Raw genomic sequence first — 20,808 nt, 5'->3', positions numbered from 1 at the left:
ATCAGTGTTAGTTTGCAGTAATGGGCACTGTAACTTTCACTGATAAAAATGAAAATTTATTTAATGTTCTGAGGAGGGCAGGGTGGGCAAGTAAGTTTCCAGAGCTGTGTCACCCCGTTGCTGGTGGTGTTTAGCCACATCTTCCAAATCTCATGTTTTCCTGCAGCTTTGTACCCTAGCTGGGAGGAGGTCTTTTTGTTAGCATGTGTAGTGAAACCCTCCATCAAGCTGAAGTCTCTGGCCCATCTCTCAGGGCGGAATTTGAGCAATATGTTAGGAGCAGCAACTCCAGCCGGTACCAGACAGGAGTCTGTCGGGATGGTGTTCAGACCTCAGAATGTTGCTTCTGAGGTCAAAAGGACTCCAACTTACATTGTTGCCTCTGTCCCCCAAAACACTCCCCTCGTTTTGTTTCCCCCCAGGTGCATTTTGTAGAACTAATAAATGTGTGTGTGGTGACCCAGCTTGGCTAGGCTATGTTAACTGTGAGGAGAGGCAAACCACAACAAAAGGGATAACTTGAAATTTTTATAACTTTCTAAGGCAAGACCCCAAACTTGTATCAGGAGCATAGATAATATAGAACATTACCAAAGGCTTACTACTTATGATATTAAACTATAGGTTACCAACTCGTTAACCTTTTGTGTGATTGGACATGCTGTGCAGTTAGTACCAAATGCATTGTTGTTAACAAGAACAAGAGATTACAATAGACTGTCACTTCAGAGAAGAAACTCTTCCTCTCCTTGACTCTCAGTCCAGCTCCACGCTTGCTGTCCTGTTCTTTTCCTCTCTTTGGCTTGAAGTGCTCCTTGGATTCGATGTTCCTGTGGCTGTACCTCTTTCTACCGAGTTTATCCACAAGTGGGGTTTCTTTGCCTTGTGGGCCCTCACTTGTCCATTAGGCACCTTTGAACTGTATTCCTTCAACAGGTGTTTGAACAGTCATTTTCTCTGCTCACTCACTTTAGGTCCTTTGTGGGTGGGCTTTTCATTTACTGTTTTCAGGATCTGTTTTCATCTAACACAGCTTTCTGTTCAATTCCCTTTTTCACCAATGATATTTCCTTTCAGTTTTTCCCCCTGACTCTGTCTCTGGTAAGTCTGTAGATTTTATTTCCCTCTGCTGCCTTTCGCCAGTAGTACCTGCTTCTTCTGACCTGAAACCATTCCTATTTTCCTCTTTCTCCCTTCCCAATCTCCTGCTTTTATTGTCCTGTTCTCTCATCACCTCACCTCCTGCCCAGGCTCCCGTTCATCTGCTAGCTCAGCATTGAGATTCTTCTCCTTTTCTAACAGCTGTTTTTCCCCAACTGCCCCTTCGGGTGGATCCCGAGCCCCCTCCCCAACTCAAGCTGCCCTCTTGTTGGCTGTCTCTCTCCCCAGGACAGCATTCTGTGCTGTTGCATCACAGCTGCAGCAGGTGGTAGTGCCCGGGTGAAGGTTACTACCTGTGGGGCTCTTCAGAGAATGTCTCCTTATCCCCGGCTTTTGTGGAGGGTGGATTGGTATGGCTGCGTTCAGGGACTTCCAACAAAATGGTTTGTGATTCACTGGGCTAGCATCCAGACCCATTGTGTGTGTATCCCATGCACGGAGTGATCATGTAGGTTATAACACTGTCTCCATTATTATGAGCACAATGAGTCTCTCTTCTTGGGACAGCTTCTTCCTGAGTGTGTCTCTGGTCTCTCCCCCTTAAGGCAAGACCATCCTGACCTCAACTTTATATTCCCATGCCCTACAGGGGAGTGGAGTAGAATCATAGAACTGGAAGGGAATTCAAGAGGTCATCTAGTCCAGTCCCCTGCACTCAAGGCAGGACTAAGTATTTTCTAGACCAGTGCTTCTCAAGCTATCTGATGTGGGGGACCGGCAATTTTTTTTTTCCAATGTGCGCGCAGACTGGCAGCTGATAACGTTCCACAGACCACCACTGTGAGTAGCACTGATCTAGACCATCCCTGACAGGTGTTTGTCCAACCTGCTCTTAAAAAGCCCCAATGATGGCGATCCCACAGCCTCCCTAGGCAATTTATTCCAGTGCTTAACCGCTCTGACAATTAGGAGGTTTTTTCTAATTTCCAACCTAAACCGCTCTTGCTGCAGTTTTAGCCCATTGCTTCTTAGAACCATAGAATATCAGGGTTGGAAGAGACCTCGGGAGATCATCTAGTCCAACCCTCTGCTCAAAGCAGGACCAGCACCAACTAAATCATCCCAGCCAGGGCTTTGTCAAGCCGGGCCTTAAAAACCTCTAAGGATGGAGATTCCACCACCTCTCCAGGTAACCCATCCACTGCTTCCCTACCCTCCTAGTGAAATGATGTTTCCTAATATCCAACCTAGACCTCCCCCACTGCAACTTGAGACCATTGCTCCTTGTTTTGTCATCTGCCACTGCTGAGAACAGCCGAGCTCCACCCTCTTTGGAACCCCCTTCAAGTTATTGAAGGCTGCTATCAAATACCTCTGACTTTTCTCTTCTGCAGACTAAACAAGCCCAGTTCCCTCAGCCTCTCCTCGTAAGTCATGTGCACCAGCCCCCTGATCAGAGGTTAATAAGAATAATTTTTTTCCCTCCTTCTTGTAACAACCTTTTATGTCCTTGAAAATTATCATGTCCTCTCTGTCTTCTCTTCTCCAGACTAAACAAACCCAATTTTTTCAATCTTCCCTCATAGGTCATGTTTTCTAGACCTTTAATCATTTTTGTTGCTCTTCTCTGGACTTTCTCCAGTTTGTCCACATCTTTCCAGAAATGTGGCACCAAATACTCCAGTTGAGGCCTCATCAGCGCAGAGTAGAGTGGAAGAATTACTTCTCGTGTCTTGCTTACAATACTCCTGCTAATACATCCCAGAATGATGTTTGCTTTTTTTGCAACAGCGTTACACTGTTGACTCATATTTAGCTTGTGATCCACTATGACCCCCATATCTCTTTCCACAGTACTCGTTCCTAGACAGTCATTTCCCATTTTATAAATGTGCAACTGATTGTTCCTTCCTAAGTGGAGTACTTTGCATTTGTCCTTATTGAATTTCATCCTATTTACTTCAGACCATTTCTCCAGTTTGTCCAGATCATTTTGAATTTTAATCCTATCCTCTAAAGCACTTGCAAGTACTGGGCTGAAGATACAGAAAAAAGATGCCAGAGCTCAGAGGCACCATTTCTCAGGGGAGTGTGCAGTTTGTCTCCATTAGAAATTCATGGACACTTCCTTGCATGAAAGTTAACACACAATTACTTTTAACTGGAAAAAATTACAGCACCAAGTGGAAATGAAATCTTTGTTCTATCTAATCATATGTGATGCTCACCTTGGTAGTATCTGAGTGTCTCTCGGGTAATTAAAAAGTAACAAATAATTACAAAAAAATCTTCAAAAATCTTCTCTCCCTTCCCTGCTTGTAGTTATTGAGGGAAGCTAAGGGCATGGCTACACTTGCAGATGTAGAGTGCTGTGAGTTAAAGCTGCCGTCGGAGAACTCAGTAGGGAAAGCGCTGCAGTGTGTTTACACTGTCAGCTGCAAATGCACTGGAGTGGCCACATTTGCAGTACTTGCAGCGGTATTGAGAGTGGTGCATTATGGGCAGCTATCCCACAGAGCACCTCTTCCCATTCTGGTGCTGTGGCTTGTGGGAAGGGGGGAAAGGGGTGCAGGGCATTCTGGGTCCTGTCCTAACGTCCCATGATGCATCACTTCGCATCCCAGCAATCCCTGTTCTTCTGTCCACATTTGGCGCCATCTTTCAGTGCTTTTTGTACTGCGTGCGCTGTCTTCCCTTTCAGTCTGTGGGAATGGATCCTGAAGTGCTGAGGAATATGCTGATGGGTCTCGCTAGCATGTCACAAATGGCAGTCGAGTTACTCCTTAAGCTACAAACTGACAGTGAGGAGCCAGACAATGATGTCGACTCGCATAATGCATACGACACGAGATTGCTTGTGGCATTCATGGTCATGCTCACCGCAGTGGAACACCACTTTTGAGCTCGGGAAACAAGCATTGAGTGGTGGGATCACATCGTCATGCAAGTCTGGGATGACAAGCAGTGGCTGAAGAACTTTCAGATGAGAAAATCCACTTTCATGGGACTGTGTGCTGAGCTCACCCCCACGCTGTGGCGCAAGGATACAAGATTGAGAGCTTCCCTGCCTGTGGAGAAGCGGGTGGCTATTGCAGTTTTGAAGCTGGCAACTCCAGACAGCTACCGATTGGTCGCTAACCAGTTTGGAGTGGGAAAGTCGACTGTTGGAATCGTGTTGATGGAAGTTTCCAGGGCCATTAATTGCATCCTGCTCAGAAGAACCATGACTCTGGGTAACGTGCATGACATTGTGTCTGGCTTTGCACAAATTCTCTAACTGTGGAGGGGTGATGGATGGGACGCATATTCCAATTCTGGCACCAGCCCATCTAGCCTCCGAGTACGTTAATCAGAAGGGGTATTTCTCTTTGGTTCTCCAGGTGCTTGTGGATCACTGTTTCATTGACATGAACGCAGGCTGGTCCGGAAAAGTGCATGATGCACGCATCTTTTGGAACACAGGCTTGTTCAGGAAGCTGCAAGCCAGGTCTTTCTTCCTAGACCAGATGATCACTGTAGGGGAAATAGAAATGCCCATTGTGATCCTTGGAGACCCCGCTTACCCTTTAATGCCCTGGCTCATGAAACCCAGCAGGAAGGAGCGGTTCAACAACAGGCTGAGTCGGTGCAGAATGACTGGAGTGTGCTTTTGGCCTTTTAAAGGGCCACTGGCACCATCTGTATGGGAAGCTGGACCTGGCCGATGACAACATCCCCACGGTTATATCCACGTGCTGTACCCTCCATAACATATTTGAAGGGAAGGGTGAAAGATTCACTCAGGCATGGAACTTCATGGTTCAACACCTGGAGGCTGAATTTGATCAATCAGAGAGCAGGGCTGTTAGAGGGGCCCAGTGCAGGGTTGCAAGGATTAGGGATGCCTTGAGGGAGCAATTTGAGGCTGAAAGCCACCAGTAATGTTTGGTGCCCTGCACAGGAGTGAAGTGCAGTGATTCCACTGTTAGTAGGAATCTGTGTTTGCTACAGTGACTTGCAGTGCCTGTTGCTTTCCTGGACTAAGGTATCTTTTACTTAATGCAATAATAAAGAATGTTTTCAAAGCCAAAAAATGCATTTATTGAAAAGAAACACAACTCCTTGGGAAACAGAAAGGGCAAGGGGGTGGGTGTAGAATGGTTCAATCACAGATTTGCGTACGTCCTGTTATCATACTCAGCCTTCCTGTCTGGAATGCTGTGCTCCTCACCCCCAAGACCCCGCACCGAACAACTTCTTTCCCAAAATAAAAGCCACTTACTGGGCACCTCCTCTGGTGTTTGTTCTTCCCCAAGCATCGGCCGCGGCAGCTGGCTACCTTCCTCCTGGCTTGAGAACAGCTCCTGGCTGCGTGCATCTAGGGATGCTGGGCTGTCTTCCTCCTCCTCAGCACCCTTGCTCCCATTTTCCTCCTCCTCCTCCTGCCTTGTTGAACTGGGCTCTGAAGTGTCCATGGCGGTCCTCGGAGTGGAGGTTGGGTCACCCCCAAGCATTACATCCAGCTCTTTGTAAAAACGGCAGGTCACGGGGGCAGCACTGGAGCGGCTGTTTGCCTCTCGGGCTTTGAGGTAGGCATTCCACAGCTCCTTCACTTTAATCCTGCACTGCAGTGCATCCCTGTCATGGCCCCTTTCCATCATGTCCCTTGAAAACTGCCCAAAGGTATCATAATTCCTTTGGCTGGAGCGCAGCTGGGACTGGACAGCTTCCTCCCCCGCCCCCAACACTGATGAGGTCCCGCACCTCGCTATTGCTCCATACTGGGGATCGCCTGGTGCGTGGAGCCATGGTCACCTGGAAAGATTCACTGAGAGCACTCCATGCCTTGCTGAGCAAACAGGAAAGAGATTTTCAAAATTCCCAGAGAATTTAAAGGGTGGGTCTGATGGCTGGTCACCTGAGGGCAGGGCAGTAGAGTTCAAAGTGATGACCAGAGTGGCTAGAACAGGCATTGTGGGACACTTCTGGAGACCAATCAGAGTGCATTAATAGACCAGGGCATCCACACTGGCACCATGGTGCTCCAGCGGGGGTGTAGCAAGCATTCTGCTTCTCCTCGAGGTGGATTACCAGGAGCGCTCCAGCTGCGGAGTCCGGGTGCTCTACGTGCCTTGCCAGTGTGGATGTGTCATGAGTTAGGGCACCCGGGACTGCTTTAATGTGCTCTAACTTGCAAGTGTAGCCATGCACTAAGTCAAAGGGATGGGTATTGTGTTTTTTGAAAGTGCTTCTCTGGATTTCAATGCATAGTTTTTCACTATGAGATTTTTATTTCTCTTTGCAGGAAAATGTCAGCCTCCGTAGAATAAGCTTAGAGACATCTACAACCACAGAAGAATCAAAGTCTCAAAAGGTAGTGCTTAATATTTGTTTTATATATTATTACTTTTCCACTAATAGATGAACCTAATAAATAAAGATACCTATGACCCCTGACACTTGCTTCAGAAAGAAGCCCACCCTATTACCAAACAAGAAACAAATCTATGCAGGTTTTTCATTTGTTCCCCTCTGACGTCACCTATTCCTTTACAGTTCTTTCTCAGAGATTCCTGGAACAGCACTGCTATGCACTGCTTCATATTAGGGGCTAGGAGCAAATGCACAATCTAGCCTTCAGTATGTTGACAGACTTTCCTATTTCCTATGCTTTCCAACTTAACGTCTCCAGGAGCTAAACTAATAATCACTTTTCCCCCATATGGGGGAGAGCTATCATGACTGTCCATTGATAGCTGAAGTATGTTATCTTTTGCAAGATTGGATTTGGCTTCTACTGAGTTAATAAATAACATGTATCTAGAGAAACATTCCCCACCCCTCCCAGTCCTCTGCAGGAGAGTCTAAAGGGATAGGATTTCTCTTAGGAGGATCAGATGAGTGATTTATAAATAGTAATGCATTTTGATGCCTGTCCGGGGCTACTTAGATTGCTTGTTACTTGTTATAGCCTTTCTTGTACTACTGCTTGGCCCCAGCTGGGCTGTATAATACTAATGTTTGATACCCGAAACGAGGAGGGAAATGTGTACTTTCCATCTGAACTGTTTGGTTTCAGAGAGCTTACATTTCCTATATGGAAGGTTACTGTCCTGATGCCAGTGATTTTTACCTCACAGCATGAGCTTCAGGCCCAAGACACTGACCTGCCTTATACCAGGTTTTACAAGAACATGATGTTAGTGTGGGTTCATGTGAGGTTACTTTCCCAGGCAATGTTGGAGCCTATTGTCCTGCCTATGTTCTTCCCACAACTGCATGCCCATTCCAGGGAGGCTCTTCTCTATACGCCCAGAGTCCAACGGTTCTTGGAGCCCTGTTTGGAGAGGACTAAGTCCCCAGGAAAGTCCACTCTGCTCTTTTTCATCTGACACTAGTTTGCTGGCTCATGCTGTTATTGAGAGGACCATGTTACCTGGCTGGCTTGAAACTAAAAGCCAGATGAAGGGTGCCTTGACTGGAGACAAGATTGCACCACGGCATGCCTTGGAGCTGTTTCCATCTTAGACATTTGCAAAGCAGATGAATGATCCCCTCCCCATGTCTTTCCAATAGTTATTCTTTGAATTCAGTCTCAAGCAGGGAATCCCGCTTTGTACTCTGCTCCTGAGATTGTTTCCAGGTAGGGTTGGAAAATCTCTCCCATTGCCCGCAAAAGCTATGCTTTATTTTGGGATTTGACTGTCAGGGCACTGTCTTTTACATGGGATTTTCTTGCTGTTCATTATCTTTTTCTACAGACTTGAATGTTTTGTCTGGTGTTGGACTTGAAAGTGGTACCTGGCTCCTCTTAAGGGAGATAATGGCGTTAATGTGATATAGAAAAAGCAGAACCAAACCAATTCCTCCCTGCTCGTATCGTTGTCATAGGCATTGCAGCTTTTCTCTCCTTTTTCTTCGGGGACATTCCTTAAGCTTCTTGCTCTGCAGGGGGTCATATCTGTAGAGGTGAGAAAGTTATTTACCTGTATATTTATATTTTTGAAGGTGTCAAGTTACTCGCCACTCCCTTAGAGATGTCCTTTTTCTAAGGTGCTTGTTCCTGGGTACCTTGTTGTTCAGTTTTCTCCCAAAACACGGTTCTGATTCTCTAGAATTAACTCTTCTTGCTGGGAACGTCTCCTCCCATGGGACTGAGGAACTGTTTGGGATGTTTGGAGGGCAGTGTGTGTTTTCATCAGGTGTGGCACGGATCACTACTGCAGGCCTGGCTTACACTCTACCCTGCTCCTGCTGTCCTCTGTGTTAAAACAAAACAAACTTCCAAAGTAGGGGAATTGTGCCAGTCCTATGCTATGCGGTGAGAACCCTACCAGAGTTACAAGGTAAGTAATTATCTCTTACTATGATCTATACACCCTTAAGTAATTTCCAAACTTTGGATTTTTTTTTAAAAACTCTGATAGTTTCCTTGTGCATCTTCTTTAAATGATGGAATACTCATCAACCTTAACTACATCTTAATGACTTTTTTTGGGTATGAAGATGGGTCTGAGAATCTCTTCTAAGCCTTTTTACCCCAAAAGCATCCAAGCTCTGAGTGAAACAATTGATCAGAAGCTCCAAATCACACAGTTCTCTGGTGTTAAGTGAGTTGGGAGATAGTAGAGAGCAATTGGCTCAGTCAGAAGTAGAATCATTATTCCCTTTTGAGCGCGTACATTTCTGCATTCTAAGATGAAATTGTCTTGGTCAGTCTAGCAAAACTGATGTATACCTATTACTCACTCATTGTTATCAGAGTACTTAGTGACAGCTGCAGTTAAAGTACCCTAAGCATTCCATTTTAAAGCTCTTGTTCAGTTGTTAATCTTTCTCTTTTTGAGCTGAAAATTTTCAGGCCTGTTGTCTGGCCAAGGGTTTGGGGCTTTGTTAGTCTTACTTTTGTTTTGTGTTTGGACAGTTTAAGCAAAAATGATTCAGTGACTTAATGCTTTTGCTATCATTATCTTTTAAAAGTGCTGGACCTTTTCAGCACCACTCTGCTCTCTAACTGCGAGTGATGGAAAGTTTGGCAGAGGTTTTCTAAAAATGCTTTTAAAAGCCTTATTGTTGTTTTAATAACTTTTTCCCGGTGTCAAGGTGGGCCATTTCCAGCAGTTGACAAGAACGTGTGAGGAAACGTGGGGGAGGGGGAGGAAATAATCATGGGGAAATAGTTTTACTTTGTGTAATGACACATCCACTCCCAGACAAAGTCAGCCACTTGTGAGTTGGAGAATAACTGCCAATGCACGACATCTCTGCACGCTCATGCCAGGAAGAGACAATTCGACCAAGGACTCGTGGGCAAATCTTTCTCTTGCACCCAGTGGTGTGGGGATTTATGTTCATGCAGAGTGGGTGGGACTGTGGTTTTTAAAGTCTCATCTTACCAGTACCAAGGAAACTACATGGGATTTGTGGTCCATAACAGAGAAGGAGGAAGGGTTGAGTCTGCCCTGCTGAGGCTTTTCAAATCCTCTGCTTATACAAGCAGATCCTCCCTTGCAAATCTAGGTTTCTCTTAGGGTATGTCTGCACTGCAAAAAACAAAACAAAACCCAGCAGCAGCAATTCCCAGAGCCTGGGTAAACTGATGTATGCTGTGGGGCTAAAAATAGCAGTGTAGACATACCCACGTTGGCTAGCACCTAGGCTCTGAAACCCAGCAAGAGTCTTGGATCCCAGGCTCCAGCCCCAGCGGAAATGTCTACATTACTATTTTTAGCCCCATAGCGCGAGCCTGAGTCAATTGACCTGGGCTCTGAGACTTGCTGCTGCGTTTTTTTGCAGTGTAGATGTACCCTCAGCCTGGGGACACCTGTCTGCAAGCAGAGATGTGGAAGCTCAGTAAGCGGTGCCTTTCCCAGAGGCGTCGTTCACCAGTGTCTCAGCACTGTGCTTCTAGAGGGTCTTTTTCTTTCTCTCGTTCCCCACTCCCTTGTCAGGGGAAAAAGGAAGTGGAAGTGCTGTATGCTTCTCTGCCACTAGCGCTGAAGTCCCTGTGCTCTAGGGGAGGGTTGTGCAGAGAAGGTATTCGCTATCTAGAGCTCTTAAATAACTGGGATACGATCATTATTCAAACTAGGGTGTCATAGACTTCTTTGGCAAGCTCCCTGCGCTCACCAGGGGGCTCCCTGCATCTTTTCATTCTCCCCACAAGTGCCCTCCATTCCTCTATATTTCAGGGACTCCCTGCAAGCCCACCTTCCATCAGCATCTCTGTGCCCCCCCATTTCCCTATCTCCTATACCAGAGTGCTTTTTTCCTCTGCTTGCCACGGGCTCTGTGAATGCAAAGGATTCTATGTTTCCCATGCCCTCCTCCCTCTATACATAGAATCATAGAATATCAGGGTTGGAAGGGACCCCAGAAGGTCATCTAGTCCAACCCCCTGCTCGAAGCAGGACCAATTCCCAGTTAAATCATCCCAGCCAGGGCTTTGTCAAGCCTGACCTTAAAAACCTCTAAGGAAGGAGATTCTACCACCTCCCTAGGTAACGCATTCCAGTGTTTCACCACCCTCTTAGTGAAAAAGTTTTTCCTAATATCCAATCTAAACCTCCCCCACTGCAACTTGAGACCATTACTCCTCGTTCTGTCATCTGCTACCATTGAGAACAGTCTAGAGCCATCCTCTTTGGAACCCCCTTTCAGGTAGTTGAAAGCAGCTATCAAATCCCCCCTCATTCTTCTCTTCTGCAGGCTAAACAATCCCAGCTCCCTCAGCCTCTCCTCATAAGTCATGTGTTCCAGTCCCCTAATCATTTTTGTTGCCCTTCGCTGGACTCTCTCCAATTTATCCACATCCTTCTTGAAGTGTGGGGCCCAAAACTGGACACAGTACTCCAGATGAGGCCTCACCAATGTCGAATAGAGGGGAACGATCACGTCCCTCGATCTGCTTGCTATGCCCCTACTTCTACATCCCAAAATGCCATTGGCCTTCTTGGCAACAAGGGCACACTGCTGACTCATATCCAGCTTCTCGTCCACTGTCACCCCTAGGTCCATACCATTGCCCCATTGTCCTCTCCCCGTGCCAGGGACTCTGTGGTCCCTCATTGCCGCCGCTCCTGCTCCCTTTCCCCGCTGAGCAGACATGCCAGTGTCTCTGTAAGCTGTGCCCCCCCCCATTTTAAACCGTATTGGGACTATGGGCAGAGCTGAGCTGGGGGTGTTGTTATGCTGGAAAACGGCTGCTATCAACTGGATCTTTGTTCTATAGATACTTAAAAACCCAGATGAAGCTGTTGGCTCTCCTGATGAAATGCTGGAAGCTCCATGGGTCTCCTGTGCCTCCCTTCCGATTTGCCGACTTTCACCAAAATCACTAGCATTCTGTCCATTGGTGCCTAGAACATTTCTTGAAACTTTGGAATTGATCTGATGTAGCATTTAAAAGTTACTGCATTACTGACAAATGGAGAAAAGGCAGCAGATTGAGTGTTAGAGCTTGTCTGCACTGCATTACTGTGCACCAGTGACTGTCACGCACTAAGTGGCCTATGTGGACCTTGCTGACATGCACTATAAATTCCTTAGTGTGCTTTAGTGTAGTTCTGGGGTTACGTTAATGTGCACTAGCGAACTTCTAGTGTGCACCAGCAGGGTCCCCAAGGGCCAGTTCCTGTGTGAGAGTTGCTGGTGTGGACTAGAATTTACAACCCTCAGGTGGAGCTTAACACACCATGTAGACAAGAACTTAACCCTCTCAAGCTCAGTCAGTTAGCTGTAGGGGTGGGCAAGAGCAGCTTCTTAGCTGAAGGTGAAGGCATGCTGAGTTGTCTAACCTTACTGGGACGCTCTGTGCTTTTTCATCTGCAGGGATTAGCTCTATAGAATAAGGGCACGTCTACTCTGGAAACATGGCGGGGGGGGGGGTTGTGTATCCACATTTAGTGAACTGCAACAAGTGTTGTGAGAGCAGCACACTACCGTATCCCACAACTGAGATACTTTAGTCTGGTATCGTTGCAGCCAGACAGCACTGTGATGTTTTGAAACAAGTGCTCAGCGTTCTGGTCAGACAGCCCATGGTGCATTGCTCGGCTGTTGTGCTGTGTGTGTTCTGTTACGTGCACTTTTGTGCTGCGCATTGTGGGACACCTACCAGAAGACAATGGAATTCTGGGACTTGAGGTTAAATAATTTCCATGATTCTTCTTCTTTCATTCCATCCTCCGTCTGGGGTTTGCAAGCCAGTGCCATTTTCAAAGCATTGTCAGGCAGCATGGAGGAAATATTTGCGATTGCTGCAATCCTCATAGTGATGAATATAAACAGGCTGCTGCAAGCATGTCTGAAATCATTGCACAAATTTAGAACCAGAGTGATAAGGGCATCTGAGAAGGTGGATGCTGAAATCAAGTGGAACTATCTCAGTCTTTTCTTGCAGCAGTTTGACTCCATGGAGCGCCACTTTTGGACTTAGTCCACTGGCACTGGCTGGTAGGAAAGGACAGTGCTGCAGACTGGGATGACCAGCCGTGGTGGCAGAATATCAAGATGTCAAAAGCCACTTTCCCAGTGATCTGTGCAGAGCTCTTCCTGGAACTACCGCAGCAGAACACCTATATGAGAGCTGCCCACAGCGTGGAGAAGCATGTGACTATTGCCATCTGGAAGCTTATCACCCATGATTGTTACTGATCAGTAACTAACCAGTTTGATGTTGGTAGATCAACTGGTGGAGCTTTTGTCATGGAAATGTGTGCTACTATCAAGAAGGCTCTGCTGCCTGGGCTTGATTATAGGCTCAGGATCTAACTGATCACCTTATGTGGGGTTGGAAAGGAATTTTCCCAGGTCAGATTGACAGTGACCTTAGGGATTTTTTTACCTTCGTCTGCTGCTTGTTGGTGTGGGTCACTTGGCAGGATTCTCTGGGTATATTTCACTCAATCGTTTCCCTGCCATTAGGGGAGGCTCCAGTGATGGTATGCCTCAGTCCTGTCTATGCTTTGCCTGTGGCACATAATAACAGTTCAGTCTCCTGTGAGTGGTAATACTCTGCTCTTATTTTGGTGGTTGGGTTCACTGTGCGGGTGACAGGTGGGGGTGTTCGCCTAGAGGGTCAGACTAGATGATCTAGTGGTCCCTTCTGTCCTAAACTCTGACCCCCAGGTCACAAGACTGGGCACTGCACAGGTGGTTATTAACAGGTCTGCACAGATACAGTTCCCAAATTGGGGCCACCTGCCTATTTTTTGCCCCAGGCCTTGGAGTTCAATAGGAAAGGATATTTCTCCATGGTGCTGCAAGGCCTGGTTGATCACCATGGAAAGTTTACCAATTTTTATGGGTAGGGCTCCGTGTCTGTCACAGAGGTTGCGGAAAATTCCATGACTTTCCGGGACTTCTGCTTATGCGGCCCTGGGGTCAGCCCCACTGGCCACTGCTGGAGTGGCTCTGCAGTCAGCTGCTGAGGCAACTGGCCCCGGGGAGCACCTGAGCAGCGGCCGCTGTGGCTGGTGCCAGGGACTGCCTGAGCAGCTGATCCCGGAATGGCCAGAGCAGCTGCTGCTCAGCGGCCCCCGGTACCTGGTGCTGCTGGTCCCAGAGGTGCCCCCCAGCAGTGCGTCCCTCCCTCCCCTGCAAAATTTAGTCAGCGGTATAAATCATGGTCGGGTCACAGGCCGTGAATTTTTGTTTATTGCCCATGACCTGTCCATGACTTTTATTAAAAATACCCATGACTAAATCGTAGCCTTATTTATGCAGGATGGTCTGGAAAGGTTCATGATACTAGGATCTTTATAAAGCCTGGACTGGTTTTTTGCAATGACAAATGGAACTTCTGCACCAGTGGTATTGATGGACATTGTTGGTATCACCATCCATCAGTCATTTAGCTTACCCTCTGCTGCCCTGGCTTATGAAGCCTTTTACTGGACGCTTGGAGGGAGAAAGGAACTGTTTAACCATTCCCTGAGTAGGTGTAGAATGAATGTGGAATGTGCATTTGGAAGGCTGAAAGGTAGATGGAGGATCCTGGGACTGAGGCTGATGACGAGCATCTTTGTCTTAGGATAGATGCTTGCTGTGTCAGGCTGGGTTGATTGAAATCAGTTAATCACAAATTTTAATCAGTTTTTTCATTTGGACTTCAGTTATTTTCTAAAGAGAGGTTTGTTCTCATTGGTTGATCATGTAACCATTAAAGCATGTTGATTTACAACTAAATAAGGCCTTTATGCTAGATTTGGTACATCTTTTTGGTGTCTGGGGGTACACTATAATGATATATGTTTGTTTAAGCAATTATGTAGCTTAATATTTTCAGATCCTTATTAATCATACATTTTTAGCATGTTAGAAAGTGGTGAATGATATTGCTTATTTACTAGATAATTAACTTTTTGCTCATGACTTGGGTCAAGCTGCATTAAGATGGTAACTGGCATTTAATTAAAACACAAAACAGCATGTAAAAGTATTTTTATTAAAGCACCTATAAGTGTTTTGGACACAAACTTGTCTTATCAAAATGTTTCACATTTACAGCTATGTGATTTTTTTTTTTAAACAAAGGATTTTTTTATTTAAATTAGACTTTATTTTGTTTGTTTTTTTTCTCAAAATAGCTTATCTTTAGAAAGAAAAATGTATTATAACTTAAAGAGCAAAATAAAAAAAATTCAATTTAAATTAAAAAAAAAAAATCTATCTCCCCCCCCCAATTGATTTTTATCCACCCTGTGCTTCGTTTTGCACAACCTATTTGAGATCAAGGGGAAGGGCCTTGCTAATGGATGGGGCCAGGTTGGGAGGCCACTACAAAACAATATAGCTGCTCAGGGGCATAGAGTGGGGGATGCATTTTGCTCAGACCTCAAATCTAGGTGTCACTTGTAAGAGTGAGTGTGTTTTTTGGCATTTGTCAGCATGACTGGCAGCTACCTAAAGAGGGTGCAGTAGATGCAGGCTAGTAATTTTACGGGCACCTCTGTAGGCTGCCATTACTATGGAGGCTATTACCCTGAGGTGTGTTCCTTCTGTTCAAAAAGGCATTGCGCCAATGGGCAAGTTGTGCCCTGCTGCTTTTTGGTGCAGAGCTGGTGCAGGAGTGTAAGGGGAACCACAGCGCTCAGCGCTGCCCAGCTCTCTGCTGAATTAGAGCACCGCTTGTGCAGAAAGTTCTCCTTTTTAACTCGCAGATCAGCAGAAAGTGCACTGCCAAATTAATAGAATTCTGCAGTAATTCAGAGGGTTGAATTCCTTTAAGTTCCTTAAAATAGTTTTCTTTTGGGAAATGGCTGTAGCATGATTTGAGTGATTTAACGCATAACAACTCATGGTTGTGCTAAGTTGAGGACATTCATGAAACTAGGAGCCAGAAACATGATTTTTATACTTTTCTGTATATTCTGCAGCAATAAAAGTGCCTTTCTTCAGGTTAGTCTATACAGTACTGCCATTTTGCATGGGGATGGTGGGGTCAATCGGGTGGGTGAAGACTAGCAAGTGCCTCAGTAGGGGGAGTTCGGCAGTATACAGCAGGCTTAAGTGGTGTTTTTATGTTTGCATATTTATAGAAATAAAGGAATAGAATTTACAGTGTCTGGCATGGCTGTCAGTTTGGGTAGCAGGGGTATGAGGCAGTGGCTTGACAAAGCCCTGGCTGGGATGATTTAATTGGGGATTGGTCCTGCTTTGAGCAGGGGGTTGGACTAGATGACCTCCTGAGGTCCCTTCCAACTCTGATATTCTATGATTAAAAGCCCAGGAGGCAGAGAGAAGGTAGACCAATATGGTAGTGCTCTCATGGTGCCCAGAACTAAGTTGCTTACCCCTTTCCCCATTCAGTTCTGATGTAACATGTAATTTCATATTTACTGGACTTGGTCCCTGCCACAGTTTGGGTCTCTGCATGTGGTTCAGGTTGATTCTCTGGCTGTGATTGGAGGGTTCTGGATCTCTGCGATTGTCTCTGCCCCAGGGATCAAGAGATGACAAGATCCTAGCCTGGAGGATCAATCAGGGAGCCCACAAACACACAGTCCAGCTCCTCACAGTACGAGCAGGATGTTCTGGCTCTCCCAGACTTTCTGTAGTATTTACCAGGTCTGTACTCCAGCCAGAGTGCCTTTGCCTTACCATGGTACTAGAGGCTGTCCTGGACATGCCACCTAGCCTGCATTTGTTACGATAGCAGCTTGTACCCCTGAGCTAAGTGACTGCCATTCAGATATGCCTGATCACTGCCTTCTGGGAAGAGGGGCGTGAAGTCCTGGATCTCAGTATGGTACTAGGGTGAAGAACGAGACTGGACTGCTCAGTAGTCAAGAGGATGACAGGGATGTGTGAACTCCACAAAAGCTGGAGTCTCAAAAGTTAGAACCAGTCTGCCTGCCAGCATTTCAGTGGGATGGGGAGGTGACATTTGGTCAGGATAGCTCCAGAGCAGTACAGGGCACAGAGGTAAACAGACAGGATACCTCCAGTAGCCAGCTAAGCAGCAAGGGATAGCAGTAAGAGGACTTGGCAAGTGGGTTCAGGATGGGGATGCATCCACATCTACTCTGCTGCGGGTAAACTCATCCCACAGCTCAGTGAACCCACTTCCAAAGTGGGGTTAAAATACCAGATGGTTCCCGACAAAAACATTGTGTGGAGGCCAGGCACTGTAAGGCAAAATAACTCACGTGGACCTGCAATGTATGGAGTGTAGACAAGGCCTAAAACAGCGTGTTGCCACCCATGGGAAGGGAAAGTCCGTTGGCCCTGAAAGCAGAAGTATCTGTTAAGCTGTGAAGTCCCTGTTTTCTGGGGGTTTTGCACCTTTTGTTATGCATCATGGTTGCAATGGCGGTCATTGAAGAGCCTAGCCAGAGAGAAACTTTCCCTCTGCCATTGGAGATGCTTTTCTTCTGGATGGATTCCCTCTGACAAGGGAAGTGGTAATGCAGCAGTTCTGACTGCTTTGCTCTGATAGGAGAATCATAGGAGTTGGAGGCAGAAATTCTGGATTGGGTCTAGTGGAAAGCCCGGTGTTTCCCTGTGCCCTGGCAGTGCCCAAATTGCACGTCCCAACAGAGGCTCTGTCGAGTGCGAGCCCCGGCGGTTCCTTAGGGCAAGGTGGAAGCAGAGTTCCTGAGCAGCAGTTGCTCGCTGTGACAGCTTCACTCCAGCAAGCTCCAGTCCTACAGGTGAAGTCAGCCCAGCCATTTGTGGCATCTTCAGTCTTGGTCAGCACCTGGACATTGGTGACTAATTTGAACTGATGTTCGCAGTGTCCAGCGTTGGGGTGAGAATGCATGGAGGCAGATGGTGTGCACTGGGTCACTGGGAGGAAGCAGGTGGGAATTCGAACTGGATTGGTTGATATATTCCATAAATCTCGATGGACGATGCAGGTAACCTTGTGACCAGCTGGATGTCAGGGTGAGCTCCAGAGAAGGAGTTATGTTGATGACTCTCTGCTGTAGAAGAGAGAGGAGGGCTGGTCAGCAAGTTGTAGGGTTGAGTGTTATGGGAGGGAGGATCTCTGATTGCGTGGCTATGGGGACAGAGTGCAGGGTGTGTTTGGGAGCACAGGGACCTGGTGTTTGGAATTGGGAGCAAGCACTCCTGAGATTTCCTGCAGTCATTGGGGATGAGTGAATAAATGCTGAGGGGTTGTGCGCTGAGTTGAATTTAATCTGCTCCTTTGTCTGAAGAATTGGTACTTGTCCTAGTCTCCCCTTGGGAGGATTATTGTTGTCCCATTGACAATAGAGGGCAGTCTCACTGCCCAGAGAGACAGAGGCTCCCAACTTACATGGGACTGTGCATGTTACAAGGGTGACTTGAGGAATATGAAGGGAAATCGGCAGGCAGCTGCTGAGGGGAGCACCATGTTATCCAGAATGCAGCACAACCCGAACACAAGGACCCAGAGGCACTAGCTTCCAAAGACAGACATGTGCCAGCATGCAAATGACCTCTGTCCCCTACCCTTTGCTGTTAGGGGTCTGGTTACCTTGCTGGTGTCCTTAGGCTGCTTCTTCCATCACTCTTTCCCTCTCCTCTAGGTTGACTGTTGGCACCAGTAAAACAAAAAACAGGGAACTGAGAGGATGAGCAGTTTTCTCACCCTCTCAGTTCCCTGTTTTTCCCCCCTTCATCCTCTTTCTCCAGTTCCTCATCTTCCGTTTAAAAACAGAAGGTGTAAGTTATAGGGATGCCAACTTTGCTCCCTGCTTAAGGGTTGAAAGTTTCCTCCCCACCTGCCTGCCCCCGAAATGCTACCCAGCACGACCCTCTTCTTGCTCTAGCCCAGTGGTTTTCAAACTTTTTAAGCTACGTACCCCTTTCCAAATAATGTAGTCTACCATGTACCCCCATCTGAGATGGGGTCATAATATACCTGTGGTTAGATTTCCAAGTCTTACTAAATAAAATGTGTTGTCTGGCATTACAGGATTTTTCTTGCGTACCCCTGACAAGAGCTTGTGTATCGCAGTGTTAAAACCACTGCTCTAGCCTGTAATCTCAGGAGCCCCTGAATACAGAAAGAGCAAAGCATTGAAGCGTGATCCTGGGCGTGGCTGTTTCCTGGGTGAGGAGAGTGAATGGTAGGAGCTGGCTGGAGGGTGGTTAATTTTTAAATATATTTTTAATGTTATAAAATGATCCAATCCACAGATCCCAAAGTCAGTCCCATTACAAATACACTGCACAGGGTTCTGGCCTGCATTGCTAAGTCAGACGTGAAATACAGCAGAAGGTTTTTATCTGTTTAATTAGATCAGAACTTCATATTTGTTAAATCTAACACAGAATTTAGAGAAGAGGAAGAGACATAACGAGAGAGACAGGAGGAAGTGGAGAAAAATGGAAATAAAATAAGCAGAAAGGAGAGTAGAGGATTAAATTTCACTATCTTCACCTTTTTGCTAAAGGAATCTGCAGAAGCACAGTGCATGCTGTGAGTTTGTATCCCTTATCAGAGTGTGCCTTCCTTGTCTTGTACAGAGATGCAAGGTTCCAGGCCTGTTGAACCCATTCGGACAACAAAGGAGAGTGGAGATTTTACCCTCTCCTTCAAATAACTGATTGAGCAGCTGGCCCAAAAACTGAACGAGCATCTGATTATCTGTTATGTTCCTCAGAGTTCAAATACCCAAGATACAAGACTCCAAAGTACTTGGTACTAAAAAGACAATTATCTTTTCCGCCCCAGCGTAACACAGAAGAAGTGATCAGTGCTGAGATAACAGAGTTTGTGAAGCAGGGTGTCCTATTGAATGAAGTGACTCTAATATCTGTCAGAGATGTAACTTGCATCTTACTTATTTTCACTAGTACTAGTACCTGGTGTCATTATCTTATGTTAAGCCTTAATGAATGTGTTAAAACGAAATAAACTGTATAAAAGACTTAAGGAGAAATCCTTGTCCTGTTGAAGTTGATGAAAAGTACATTAACTTCAGGAGCCCTGGGATTTCAGCCCTGGAGATCAGTGCCTCTGATTGGAGAAGGTGTGACAGTTCCTTTTCCCATTTAATCATAAAGTTTTCTTTATCAGACAAAGAAGATGGAGAAATTGCACTATTCTGAGGTTTGTTTCTTAAAGAGGGTTTGCTCAGAGAGAGAGAACTCTGTCAAACTTGTAACTTTAACTTCAGGTGGAGTAAGGAAGCTCCTCATCTGACAACAAAAGAAGATCTGGCATGTTTCATTGGTGTGTTAGCTCTAGGAGAGACATGGATTTTTGTCTTTATTACAAAAACAGCCAAGCATATTAAAAAAAAAAAAAAATTAAACTCCACCTCTGTTCCCATCACCCAAGTTAAAAAGGACAACATGTGAATTAGACCAGACGAGTATGAAGAGGATGGATTACCTATAGCATTAAATTTGGCACACATCCATCCTGGTTAAACCTGTGTCACACCACTGGTGTGGATAGGGAGCAGGCACTTGATACAAACTTGCTTCCTGGTCTGCATCAACCAAACTTATTCTGTTTCCACTCCACAACAGGCTGATTTCTAAGGCGCTGTAAAAACACAGAACAAAAAGATAGTCCCTGCTGTCTTTAGCTTACAATCTATGCCCTTCTTAGGTTAGCCAAACCTAGTAATGTTTTGGGATCACTATAGGGCACATGATCCACTTGTAGAGACTTTATTTTTTCTTTTTACTTTTTCTGTCTGAGTGTATGTTCTTTCAGAAACAATTTGTATGGACTTTCGATGTAACATTGCCGTAGTAGGATCCTGTTTTTTAAGGGGCAGCATGATAGTACACTTTTAGATCTGGCAAAGAAAATCCACAACGTTCAAAACATTTAGGCAACAAATTTAAGCTCATCTGAATCCCCTTCCTTGCTCAGATAAAATTAGTAGTGAGTTTATTAATGAAATTAAACCTGTGTGCGGAGACAGCAATGGAAATTGTTCCAAACAGATGCTAGTTAAAACTGGCTTGGAGGTTCAGATACAGAAATGGGGGTGACCTGAGTGTCTTAACAGGTTCCCCTTATACCCAGAGCTTTCTTCAAGTATTGGTTAGGGTTAGAGAAGAACACTAGGATAAATTCTCAGACTCTAATGTGGCTGTTATCCATTACAGTCTGGGTCAGTGGCTAGCATGGACAGCAATGGTAACAGTGTGATGCCATGAAAAGTCACAGAGCAAGAGAACAGTACCAAGGCTTGTGATTTATCACATCGTGCCTGTTCCTATCCTGAGAGGTTGATCCCAAAACCAGTTTCCAGGTGTAGCCATTGGAACGGT

At 45.9% G+C, this 20,808-nt stretch overlaps 1 long non-coding RNA gene across 1 annotated transcript in view; it reads left to right on the top strand.

The window, feature by feature from the left end:
* Positions 1-19,956, top strand: part of LOC140899756 (uncharacterized) — a 32,297-nt gene extending 12,341 nt beyond the window's left edge. The window contains exons 3-4 of the long non-coding RNA XR_012155440.1: positions 6,386-6,454; positions 18,488-19,956. This is a non-coding gene — a long non-coding RNA (uncharacterized lncRNA). The remainder of the gene's footprint in view (positions 1-6,385; positions 6,455-18,487) is intronic.
* The last annotated feature ends 852 nt before the right edge of the window (positions 19,957-20,808 follow it).

This window comes from Lepidochelys kempii, chromosome 17 (genome assembly GCF_965140265.1).
Source record: "Lepidochelys kempii isolate rLepKem1 chromosome 17, rLepKem1.hap2, whole genome shotgun sequence".
In the NCBI taxonomy this organism is placed as follows: domain Eukaryota; kingdom Metazoa; phylum Chordata; order Testudines; family Cheloniidae; genus Lepidochelys; species Lepidochelys kempii.
The sequence above is the reverse complement of the archived record's forward strand: the minus strand, read 5'-3'. Positions and strand labels throughout refer to the sequence as shown.